General features: G+C 44.1%; 1 pseudogene across 1 annotated transcript; it reads right to left on the bottom strand.

Moving 5' to 3' along the window:
• Positions 1–904: 904 nt before the first annotated feature.
• LOC311149901 (lamina-associated polypeptide 2, isoforms beta/gamma-like) lies at positions 905–12,348 on the bottom strand (annotated as a pseudogene). The gene is made up of 7 exons (XR_014615677.1): positions 12,132–12,348; positions 4,190–4,294; positions 3,609–3,734; positions 3,420–3,484; positions 1,978–2,067; positions 1,468–1,532; positions 905–1,286 (listed from the first exon to the last, which is right to left on the bottom strand). The product of XR_014615677.1 is annotated as a lamina-associated polypeptide 2, isoforms beta/gamma-like (transcript).
• Between the last annotated feature and the right edge of the window lie 395 nt (positions 12,349–12,743).

Below are 12,743 nucleotides of genomic sequence, written 5' to 3' on the forward strand. Positions count from 1 at the left end.
TTGGGCTGGAAATAGGATATCCGCTATCTGCCACCCATTAAGTTAACGTTTGAAATGGTAAGCGTTAGGGTATGGACGTCACAAGGATTCCAGATAGCATTGACCCTGGCAATATGTCACCAGACTATCAGCATACCGACTGCTCAACTAAATATGCACATGCATGCATGCAGTTTGAATCAAAATGTCATACAGCATTTGATATTCATTTAAGGGACCATGTCCAAATGAAACAAATCTCTTTATTCAAAATAACTCAAAACAACACAAAAGCAACTCTTGAAAAAACACTGAATTCCCTGACATTTTTGGTTAAAAGTAGCTGTTTCACACCCAACAGAAATGTTAAAATTACAGATAGGTTCAAAAAAGGTAATGAGTATTCACAAAATATATAGTTCTTATTAGTTTGACATTTCAGTGCTCAAAAACTTTAAAACATGAGAATACTTTCCATAACCACATCTTTGGTGAGCTCTAAAACAGACTGGACTTTGATAACCCCAACCAAACCAACTTGTAAATTGTAGCTGTAATTCCATTCATTTTTCATTGATACATACTTTTAATTAAATACAAAAAATCTTCCATTAAGTTACACAAATCTCATTTTATTTTCTGCACTTCCACCATCACTGTATATATTTGAACAGTAGTTTCACCTAAACATTTTCCAACCAACATGGTTGTACTGGCTACCTTGCTTGGTTAAGAGTGACATCATCCAGAGTGTAAAGGTGAATTACGGTGACCAAATGAAGTTCCTCACAACTGTAAACCAATTTGTGGAGTATCCCGATTGTCCATCCTTTTACCGAAGTGTGCACTACTTCTCATCATGGATTTGAAAGCTTAGGATGTGTATAAGCTTTGGCTGGATGAAGTTTTATCCATTATTAAATCCATGAAGGAAAGGATTTCTCCCTTTAGGAGAAGGGTGGAAAATCAGGACACAGACCTAGAGCAGGGGAGTTACTCCTCCCTAGAGAGGGTGTACAGACAAGTCCTAGGGGTCAGCCTGGAGCGACAGCCCCTCAGTCTCCATCCCCATACTGAGGTTGTCCAGCAAGGCCACAAAGGGATGGTCCGAGCTGTGCTCCATGGCAGCGTAGATGAGGTAGAGGAGGCAAGTCAAGATGAGGAAGACCAGGATCTGGACCCACAGAGGCACCAGGCGGCACTCCACTGCCTGTCTCTGTAGGGTCATGGGACTGGCAGGGAAGTCTGGGTATTTAAACTGGACTGGTCGCCCCGCTGCACCCTTGATAGGCCTCCGACGGGTGGCACTGGAAGAAAGAGGAAAATTAGCCACATAAAAGGTAGGCAAATAGTATGAGAATATGGAATCTATGTAGCCTCAGTAAGCAGAAACCAAAAAAGTCACTGGGACATAGCCTTATTTAACCTGAGAGATGGCTACCTTAGTCTTCTTTATGTGTAGTGTTGTTTTATGGAAACTGGACTTACGCAATGCCAGTGCGTGTGGGTTCTGTCTCCGGGAACATCTCCATCAGGACATCTGTGGCCGGCTCCTTAAGAAGAGAAACATATAGAGCCACAAATCAGACTGTCTGACCCAAACCAAAACAGATGAGAGGAAAGAGAAACGTCCACACTACCAGTGTCCTCACCATCTTAAATCAGATCAGGTGGAATGGCAAAGAGATAAAAGGTTAGGGGAAAGTCCTTATTGTGCAAGACCTTGGGTTCAAAGTCCTGAAGACACATTTTCCCCAAACCTTTTCTTAGTAAAACATTAAATTTAGGTATGAATGAACACTTTGTTTAAACCACTAGCTTGGTTGTATACATGAACAACCCAATCAAACTGACATAGTGACGGCAAAACCATTAACCGGATAATAAAGTATAGAGTGTAGACCTGCATATACACCATACCTCTACTGTATGAACTGTTGAAAGAGTGAAAAGATGGGAATGAATCTGAAAGACAAGTAAACAAGCTAATGTAAGTGCCTTGATATGCTGTTTGAAAAAGGAGGTATTTGGGGTGACGCAAGGTGATCGGTTAGTCATGGTATACTTGTCCACCATCGCCATGTCCTGCTAGAAGAAGTGAGAAACAACTCATTAAATGTATACTCCACATCCCCCTCTACTCACACGCTCAGATAACCACAGCCCAGTGAATCACATCCACCCTGTAACCACCACCAACAACAGCTTGTCACTGATAAGATTACTGAAGTGTTTGTGAGTACTACTGACCCGGTGGGGCCTTGGCCAAGGTCCCGGAATATTACTCCCATTGTGCTTCTGTGTTCTACTACTGGAGAGAGGGCTTCGACTCTCAATCTGTGGTTCCAGAGGAAAACGTAAATAAAGCATATCACTCATTGGTCATCACTTTTGTGGGATTAGATATTTAGGTTGTTGATGTGATCGTCAAGATTAGATAACAAAAACCAGATCAAAACAAACTTCCCTCTTCTACCATCTCAGTAATACTGAAGCTCTGAGAAGAGGAATAGGAGGAATCATCACGACCGCCTCCCAAAGATACAGACGGAGGCTGTACCTGCATGGTTAAAAGTAAGACTGTTTTTCAGAGCCACAGCCAATAACAGGACATCCAAAAATATGCTCCAACAGCTTGCTTGATCCCTTAAGTTGTCCCTTAAAACCCAAAATATGCACCAGCTTTAGAGTGTGAGAAGAGAGCATACTGTGCAGATTCAAGAGGAAAATAATTGCAAGTAGAAGAGCAGAGATCCCATTCCCATTGAAGAGTTCAGTGAGTTTTTCTAAAAGAGTTGCCACTGATCCTGTGGTATGTCCTAGCAGAGAGGATGTTCTGCTCAGCCCAACTCCGTGCCCAGGGGTAACAGGCGATGGGGGCAACTGCCCCCGGTGCCCCCCCTCTGCTGTTATGGAAGACTCAGCCACATTCCCATGATTCCCTGCATTCCTCTTGGGATTGAATTCATAGCGGCCCGGAACTCTCCAAACCCACTGCCAGGTAGCATAATTATTATCCCATTACACAAAAGCATCACACTCCAGAAATAATTCCATCACCCATTTTAAATGTGTGAATAATTCATAAATAAGGGTGCTGGTGGTCTAAGTAGTTGACAGATTTACCATTCTGGACGATGGCATAAAACACTGATTATAATGATATTCAGCTTTTTTATTATTCAGAGAGTGTCGTTCCATCTGTTAAAAGTAAGGAATAACTGAGCTGAGAACAACTCCTAAAATATAACAACTTATTTTGACTTTGTGACTGAACAGTTTGCATTAGAACCCAGGCACAGAAATACCTAACTACTGTCACAAATTGGCACTGCAGGCAACATCTTTTCATTACTTGAGGACAACGACATAGCTGCATAGGAAATGTGCTATTCTTTGGTCAGGGTCTCAAAATAAGATCATAGTATGAATGCACTCACCTGTTCATTAGCATGCTGATATTCCTCCACTAATGAAACAGTCTCTGGTCTTCCTTGTTCTGAACCTACAGAATCAGAGGTAAACACATCCTTGTTTGAGGACACCGTTTTGTCATCCATTTTAGTATACAGAATCCACATCGGTGTCTGTATATCACAAATGGCAGTGACAAATCTGAATGATTATACCCCACTCCTCCTCCCCTTCTTCACTGTCAGAGTACTGGTCTGCATCTCCTGTGCCCCCGTTCTGTCTGGGCTGGGCAGGTTCTAGTAGCCTTTGCAGCTTCCTCTCATAGATAGACCTGGTGGTGGCTATCACAAACAGATCAATTTAAAACTAAAGACATTGTACAAAGTACCATATGGATATGTTTTATTAGCAAGTGCATACAAATCAAATACAGATATTAAAAGAAGGCAATTTTCAGTAGCTACATAAATTTTTGGACTACCCATTGATTTTTGAAGAATATAACTTCTAAATTCCTCATTACTTTAGTTCAACTATCTTACCCCATCAGAACCCAAAATATAAGCTTGTTTTACTCCAATGTTTGTAATCAAAGCAAACAAACACTGCATAGCCTCAAAACATGGTTAAAACTATCATTTTGATATCTTGGATGGTCAGTCCTTGCATCCATAGCTCTGTCTATGAATTTGAGAGTGGTAACATTTCTCCAGCCCCATCACTTAGCTTTTTTGTTTCAACTTGATTGCTGCTTTAATGTAACGTCTTTAATAAGTGTAGTCTTTAGTAGTCTCACCTACAATGGGTCCAGCTTCGACTCCATATTTGAGCAGTGTGGCCTTCAGTTCATCATCCGTAAGTCCACAGGGGTCGGTCATCTCTGGATCTTCCTTATCTTCTTCTTCCTGTGGGGACAGGAAATGACCAGGTACAGTGAGGGCAAATAAGTATTTGACCCCTCTGCAAAACATGACTTAGTACTTGGTGGCAAAACCCTTGTTGGCAATCACAGAGGTCAGACGTTTCTTGTAGTTGGCCACCAGGTTAGTACACATCTCAGGAGGGATTTTGACCCACTCCTTTTTGAAGATCTTCTCCAAGTCATTAAGGTTGAGGCTGACGTTTGGCAACTCGAACCTTCAGCTCCCTCCCCAGATTTTCTATGGGATTAAGGTCTGGAGACTGGCTAGGCCACTCCAGGACCTTAATGTGCTTCTTCTTGAGCCACTCCTTTGTTGCCTTGGCCATGTGTTTTGGGTCATTGTCATGCTGGAATACCCATCCACGGCCCATTTTCAATGCCCTGGCTGAGGGAAGGAGGTTCTCACCCAAGATTTGACGGTACATGGCCCTGTCCATCGTCCCTTTGATGCGGTGAAGTGGTCCTGTCCCCTTAGCAGAAAAACACCCCCAAAGCATAATGTTTCCACCTCCATGTTTGACGGTGGGGATGGTGTTCTTGGGGTCATAGGCAGCATTCCTCCTCCTCCAAACACAGCGAGTTGAGTTGATGCCAAAGAGCTCGATTTTGGTCTCATCTGACCACAACCCTTTCAGCCAGTTCTCCTCTGAATCATTCAGATGTTCATTGGCAAACTTCAGACGGGCCTGTATATGTGCTTTCTTGAGCAGGGGGACCTTGCGGGCGCTGCAGGATTTCAGTCCTTCACGGCGTAGTGTGTTACCAATTGTTTTCGTGGTGACTATGGTCCCAGCTGCCTTGAGATCATTGACAAGATCCTCCCGTGTAGTTCTGGGCTGATTCCTCACCGTTCTCATGATCATTGCAACTCCATGAGGTGAGATCTTGCATGGAGCCCCAGGCCGAGGGAGATTGACAGTTCTTTTGTGTTTCTTCCATTTGCGAATAATCGCAGCAACTGTTGTCACCTTCTCACCAAGCTGCTTGGCGATGGTCTTGTAGCCCATTCCAGCCTTGTGTAGGTCTACAATCTTGCGGAGTGGAACCCAGTGTCGTCGTCTGCTGCAATAGCCCATCCGTGACAAGGATCAACGAGTTGTACGTTCCGAGGTGCCGTTCTGCACACCACTGTTGTACTGTGCTGTTATTTGTCTGTTTGTGGCCCCCCTGTTAGCTTGCACGATTCTTGCCATTTTCCTTCGGCCTCTCTCATCAACAAGCTGTTTCCTGCTCACAGGACTGCCGCTGACTGGATGTTTTTTGTGGTCCTCTGTAGCTCAGCTGGTAGAGCACGGCGCTTGTAACGCCAAGGTAGTGGGTTTGATCCCCGGGACCACCCATACACAAAAAAATAATGTATGCACGCATGAATTTAAGTCGCTTTGGATAAAACCGTCTGCTAAATGGCATATTATTATTATTATTATTGTCCCTGACATCCTTGGAGAGCTCTTTGGTCTTGACCATGGTGGAGAGTTTGGAATCTGATTGATTGATTGCTTCTGTGGACAGGTGTCTTTTATACAGGTAACAAGCTGAGATTAGGAGCACTCCCTTTAAGAGTGTGCTCCTAATCTCAGCTCGTTACCTGTATAAAAGACACCTGGGAGCCAGAAATCTCTCTGATTGAGAGAGGGTCAAATACTTATTTCCCTCATTAAAATGCAAATCAATTTCTAACATTTTTGACATGCGTTTTTCTGGATTTTGTTGTTGTTATTCTGTCTCTCACTGTTCAAATAAACCTACCATTAAAATTATAGACTGATCATTTCTTTGTCAGTGGGCAAACGTACAAAATCAGCAGGGGATCAAATACTTTTTTCCCTCACTGTATGATGAAACACATGGAAATCCCTTGACACAAGTTTTACCATAACTGAGAAGTCTCTCTTAAAAATTCATTTCAGACCACTGAGCAGGACTAACTGGACAGGGTAAACACAGTCATGTTGATTATAATGCTAGACACAATCATGAATAATGAAAATAAGGACAATTGAATGGTGATCAAAACGTCAAGATAATAAGCTAGCTGTTACAGCAGAACATTAATAAATCAATACAAGAGAAAGTTGCACAAAGTGCTGGTTTTACAGCATTTCAAATTCCACCTCCTATACAGCTTCTATAGAAGTCACCCTGTTTTGTCTACAATGCAGCTTATACATAAGGCTTGGTGCTAGCCCTTATTCAGGAAATAATTCAGTGTTCATATCCATTCATTGACAGGCTAGCTGACGTATTGTAAGTTGCAAAGACGACAAATCAGGTCCAGCCTTTGAAAGCATCAAGCATGAGTTCGAGCAAAACCGAGCCCATATACACTCACTGAACAGTTTATTAGATACACCACCCCGTTCACAAAATGGATCGCTCCTACAGACAGTGAGTCACGTGGCCATGGCTTGCTATATAAATCAGGCAGACGGGCATTGAGGCATTCAGTTACAGTTCGATTCAACGTTAGGAGTGACCTAAGCGACTTTGAGTGTAGTATGATCGTCGGTGCCAGGCGCGCCGGATCCAGTATCTCAGAAACAGCCGCCCTCCTGGGCTTTTCACGCACGACAGTGTCTAGGGCTTACTGAGAATGGTGCGACAAACAAAAAACATCCAGTCAGCGGCAGTCCTGTGAGCAGGAAACAGCTTGTTGATGAGAGAGGCCGAAGGAAAATGGCAAGAATCGTGCAAACTAACAGGGGGGCCACAAACAGACAAATAACAGCACAGTACAACAGTGGTGTGCAGAACGGCACCTCGGAACGTACAACTCGTTGATCCTTGTCACGGATGGGCTATTGCAGCAGACGACCACACTGGGTTCCACTCCGATCAGCTAAAAACAAGAAGAAGCACCTCCAATGGGCATGTGATTACCAACACTGGACAATTGAGTGGAAAAACTTTGCCTGGAACATGACAGCGAGTTCAGTTTACTTGAGTGGCCTGCGCAGTCCCCAGACCTCAACCCAATAGAGCATCTTTGAGATGAGATGGAACAGGCTGTTCGCAGCATGAATGTACCGTCGTCCAATATGCAGCAACTGCGTGATGCCATCGCGTCAGCATGGACCAACATCCCTGTGGAATGTTTCAAACACCTAGTAGAATCCCCCTGAAAAATTCAGGCTGTTCTGGAGGCAAAGGTAGGTCCGACCCGGTACTAGATGGTTGGTGTACCTAATAAACTGATCAGTGAGTGTATATAAAACAGGTGTGAGAAGAAGTGATCAGCATGACTAATGTCCCTGTGGGCAATCCTTCTCTGCAATACATTCTCAAATGTAAATATAGAAATACAACCGTCTGGGGGGTAGTGCAGTAAAGCATTAAGCTCTACCTAAGTGTGAAACCACACTGAATGATGGCATGCCATTGGCAACCCAGTTCTGGAAGACAGCCACCCCCGACCCACTCCCCTCACCCCCTCCATGGGCCCCTCCCTGCAGTCCAGTCAGCTAGGCCAACTATATAGCTGACCTTGCAGAGTTCAGGGTATCAGTTGATATGGGGCTACAACAGCTGCATGCCACCCTGTGTGCACCCTTTACTTTAGGCAGTCACCCCGGGACAGTATCAATAACATGTTTAACTTAATTTACCAGAAGATCTGTCCCATAAACCATGAAATCGTTACTTAAACACTGCATACAACATTTTAGTACAGTACAGTATAGTATAGTAGTAGCTAAGCTAAAACCATTTGAACATACTTCGGTGAGCACATGACTGTAGCTCTCGAAAACACTTCTCCGTATGTAGGGTTTTCAGCCATTACAGTCGCCACATTTGGCTCAGTGTAAACTACAATTCTGATGCTGGGTTTTAACGTTTAGAAATGTCAATAATCATCGCTTTTGAAGCGGTTTTCCAAAACATATGCTGATGTGTCCCTTATCTTTCATGTCAGCGAGAAATAATCTTTCAAATAAAAAAGATACACTTACTGTAGCAGTTTTGCACAGATCCATACACTGTGTGCCTCCAGTTGACGAACTACACTTCCTGCCCAGTTAGCTTACACACTGGTGTTCTTTGGCATGCTAGCTGGGCTGGGGAGTAACTGACTACATGTAATCAATTTGGGTTGGCGCCCCCCCCCTTGGTTTGTGCTGTGGTGGAGACCTCTGTGGGCTATACTCGGCCTTGTCTCAGGATTGTAAGTTGGTGGTTGGGGATATCCCTCTAGTGGTGCGGGGGCTGTGCTTTGGCGGAGTGGGTGGGGTTATATCCTTCCTGTTTGGCCCTGTCCGGGGGTTTCTTCGGATGGGGCCACAGTGTCTCCGGACCGCTCCTGTCTCAGCCTCCAGTATTTATGCTGCAGTAGTTTATGTGTCGGGGGGCTGGGGTTAGTTGGTTATACCTGGAGTACTTCTCCTGTCTTATCCAGTGTCCTGTGTGAATTTAAGTATGCTCTCTCTAATTCTCTCGTTCTCTCTTTCTCTCTGAGAACCTGAGCCCTAGGACCATACGTCAGGACTACCGGGCATGATGACACCTTGCTGTCCCCAGTCCGCCTGGCCTTGCTGCCATTCCAGTTTCAACTGTTCTGCCTGCGGCTACGAAACCCCTACCTGTCCCAGACCTGCTGTTTTCAACTCTTAATGATCGGCTATGAAAAGCCAACTGAGAGACCTGAGCCCTAGGACCATACGTCGGGACTACCGGCCGTGGTGACTCCTTGCTGTCCCCAGTCCGCCTGGCCTTGCTGCTATTCCAGTTTCAACTGTTCTGCCTGCGGTTATGGAACCCCTACCTGTCCCAGACCTGCTGTTTTCAACTCTTAATGATCGGCTATGAAAAGCCAACTGAGATATATTCCTGATTATTATTTGACCATGCTTGTCACTTATGAACATTTTTTAACATCTTGGCATGGTTCTGTTATAATCTCCACCCGGCACAGCCAGAAGAGGACTGGCCACCCCTCATAGCCTGGTTCCTCTCTAGGTTTCTTCCTAGGTTTTCGCCTTTCTAGGGAGTTTTTCCTAGCCACCGTGCTTCTACACCTGCATTACTAGCTGTTTGGGGTTTTAGGCTGGGTTTCTGTACAGCACTTCGAGATATTAGCTGATGTAAGAAGGGCTATATAAAATAAAATTGATTGATTGATTTGACAGGTAACTAGTAACTAACAGATTACATTTAGAAAGTAACCTACCCAACCCTGCACGCTAGATAGCTAATTAGCACATGTGGCTGTCTGTCTTCAGTAAACACGCACTGTAACATGGAGATATGGACGTGTGGGAACACTGACCCTATAAAAGGTGTGTAGTAATTTACATTTTTTATGATATGAAAGATACGTTCCTTATGTTTCCAAAACACTACCGCAAGCGATGCGTGTTAATGTTTAGAGTAAGCTTCAGGGCTCTTAACAAAACTCCCCCGGTCAGAAGATACTATCGTCAATAGGCGCTAAAGTAGTTAGCGTCAATTAATGGGGTAATGACTCTGAAGAGGGGAGGGGGGACACAATAATAAACACTGATAAGTGTGCATATGGTTTTGATTGCTATTCCCAAATAGATTGTGAGGACTGGATATAGAAAGATCATTTGATCCAGATCAGAAGAACACAAATCTGCAACAATATATATAAAATTGTGTTGGCTTGATCCTCAAGACTTGAGGAGCAGTAAAGCCATTCACTTACAAATAATTAGTTGTCCTATAGACATGACAGCTCTACTTACTATGGGCATTCGTTTTGGCTCTGTTCAAGTAAAATAGCAGGCTAACTCCCAAACGACTCTTCGACCAAAATACTTACAAATCGACCTAGAACCATGAAAAAATTGCACATACAGTGATCCCTCGCCACTTCGCGGTTCACTTATCGCGGATTCGCTATTTCGCGGATTTTCATAATGCATTTTTTTTTTTTTGGTGCATTGTGCTCTGCATTCTGATTCGCTAAAAACTCACTCCCGCTTCTTGTATCAAAACATGCTACGAATTGTGCTATCATTTTGTCGTCTCGTGCAGTTATGTGTACGTACATAAAACAGCTTGGCAAATTTACATTAAGTTGGCCAAATTATCTTGTAATTTCGAACATCTCCTAAACCCATAATGTCGACGAAACGGCCTGGACCGACAAAAGCACCTGCGGATGGGCCCAAACGGCGGAAGATGCTACCTATCTCAGATAAAGTTAAACTTCTGGACATGCTAAGGGAAGGTAAAAGCTATGCAGCCGTTGCTCGCCATTACGGAATCAATGAATCTTCCGTTCGTTACATAAAGAAGGAGGAAAAAAACATAAGGACGACAGCAGCAGTCAATTTTAATACGAATGCAAAAAGGGTTGTAACTGTCCGCAACAAGACCATGGTACGGATGGAGACGGCATTAGCTCTGTGGATTAATGACTTCAGGAAAAAAAACATAACCCTGGATACAAACGTTATCTGCACAAAAGCGAGAATGCTGTATGAAAACTTTGCTGTCAGTGACGGGGAAGAGGGAGAGGATGCCGGGCCCTCAGCAAGTGCTGCTGACACAGTGGGAGAGGATGCCAGGCCCCCAGCAAGTGCTGCTGACAAAGTGCCAAGCGCATTTAATGCAAGCAAGGGCTGGTTTGAAAAGTTTAAGAAACGCTTTGGACTTAAAAATGTTTGTATGCACGGTGAGATGGCGTCTGCGGATACCGCTGAGGCAGAAGCCTTCGTGAACAATAAATTCAAGGCGATCATTGAGGAGGGGGGATATAAGCCCGAACAAGTTTTTAACATGGATGAGACTGCCTTATTTTGGAAACGAATGCCCTCCCGCACCTTCATCATGCAGGAAGAAGCCAAAGCCCCAGGATTTAAAGTTCACAAAGACCGTTTGACCCTGGCTATGTGCGACGATGAAAGAGAAGAGGGAGAAGAGGACACGAGAGATGAGGAGGAAGGACTAACGCTTGGTCGCTTAGCAACCATGGTGCGAATGGCCACTGAACTTAAGCGAGTAGCTGAGGAATGGGACCCTTTGATGAGCCGTTCATTACAGTTCTCCAACGTAATCGATGGTGGCATGTCGGTGTACAAGGATCTTTTTGCAAAGAAGAAAAAAGAGCGACAACAGCTGCCTATCACTATGTTCTTCTCCCGAACAAACACACCTGCACCGCGGGCTTCAGAAGAAGAGAACACTGCAGAGCGCAGTCAGGATGCAGCGGCCCAGTCTGAAGAGCAGTGAAACGGCCTACACGTGAGTCACTGTATTTGTATACATGTAATAGTTGCTAATTGTAAAAAAAAAAAGTTTTCTATTTCGCGGATTTCACTTATCGCGGGTCATTTTCGGAACGTAACCCCCGCGATAAACGAGGGATTACTGTATTTAATGTAAAGCCAAAAGGGTTGGCTACCATTATGTCCAATCGTGACATGCGCGTTCAAATACATTTATTTTTTCTATGCACTTAAAATCAGTGTGCACCAGATTGACACGCTCTCTCTACTATTTGTTTCTGCAGTGAGGATTCACCATCTTCAGAGAATTAGTTTGTAACTTATCTGCAGAAAAACGTTGTTTTTGAGTTGTGGTCATCTGTAGCTCAATTGGTAGAGCATGGCGCTTGTAACGCCAGGGTAGTGGGTTCGATCCCCGGGACCACCGATACGTAAAAATGTATGCGCACATGACTAAGTCGCTTTGGATAAAAGCGTCTGCTAAATGGCATTATTATTTTAAAAACAGTAGTAGCAATATGCAAATCAGGGAGCCAAATTAACGGCTTTTTCACTGATGCCATTCGGTCCCATGTTCACCAAAAAGAGCCGTTCGTTCGCGAACGACCCATCAGTATTACTCACACAGTCCTGGCTGTCTTGTATTTCCACAACATCTTGCTGGTCATCTTCCTCATCGCTAGAGAAATCTGCAACATTTTTCTGACTGATGTGTTTCAAATATAGTTCCACGTAGACTTGCTTCTTGTTCTCTGCCGCAGGTAGTGTGACATTGTGGGCTATCAACTCCGACTTCAGTCTTGGCTTGGAGAACTGAGCGGGGTCTTCTACAAACACCGGCATGTCACGCGTTGAGGGACCGACCAAAAAAAGCCAAAGCAAGCAATATGCCAACTTGTTTACAAGCTACTCAAGTAGACAGACGGTCCAATGTCAATGATCCAGCAATGGTTGCTAGCTAGCTACCCTGCTGGTAAGCAAACTACACACTCGGCCAAAAGAACAGGTGCTGCCTGGAAGGGGGTAGTGGGCACTAGTCACTTGATATGCCAGCTAAAACAGTCAAGCAAGCAGCTCAGCTGCAACAGTAGTAGGAGCAGGCTGCATGATTAGCTATCTAAGCTAATTTAATCAGTGAGCATAGTCATGATTCGCTGGCTTCGTGGCATTTAACGTTGATAGTATCAAATGACTTTAATTGTTGATACTGTTTCATGCTTAATTTAGAGCTTATTAAA

The sequence above is a fragment of the Coregonus lavaretus genome, assembly GCF_964263955.1.
Source record: "Coregonus lavaretus genome assembly, chromosome: 22".
NCBI classification, from domain to species: domain Eukaryota; kingdom Metazoa; phylum Chordata; class Actinopteri; order Salmoniformes; family Salmonidae; genus Coregonus; species Coregonus lavaretus.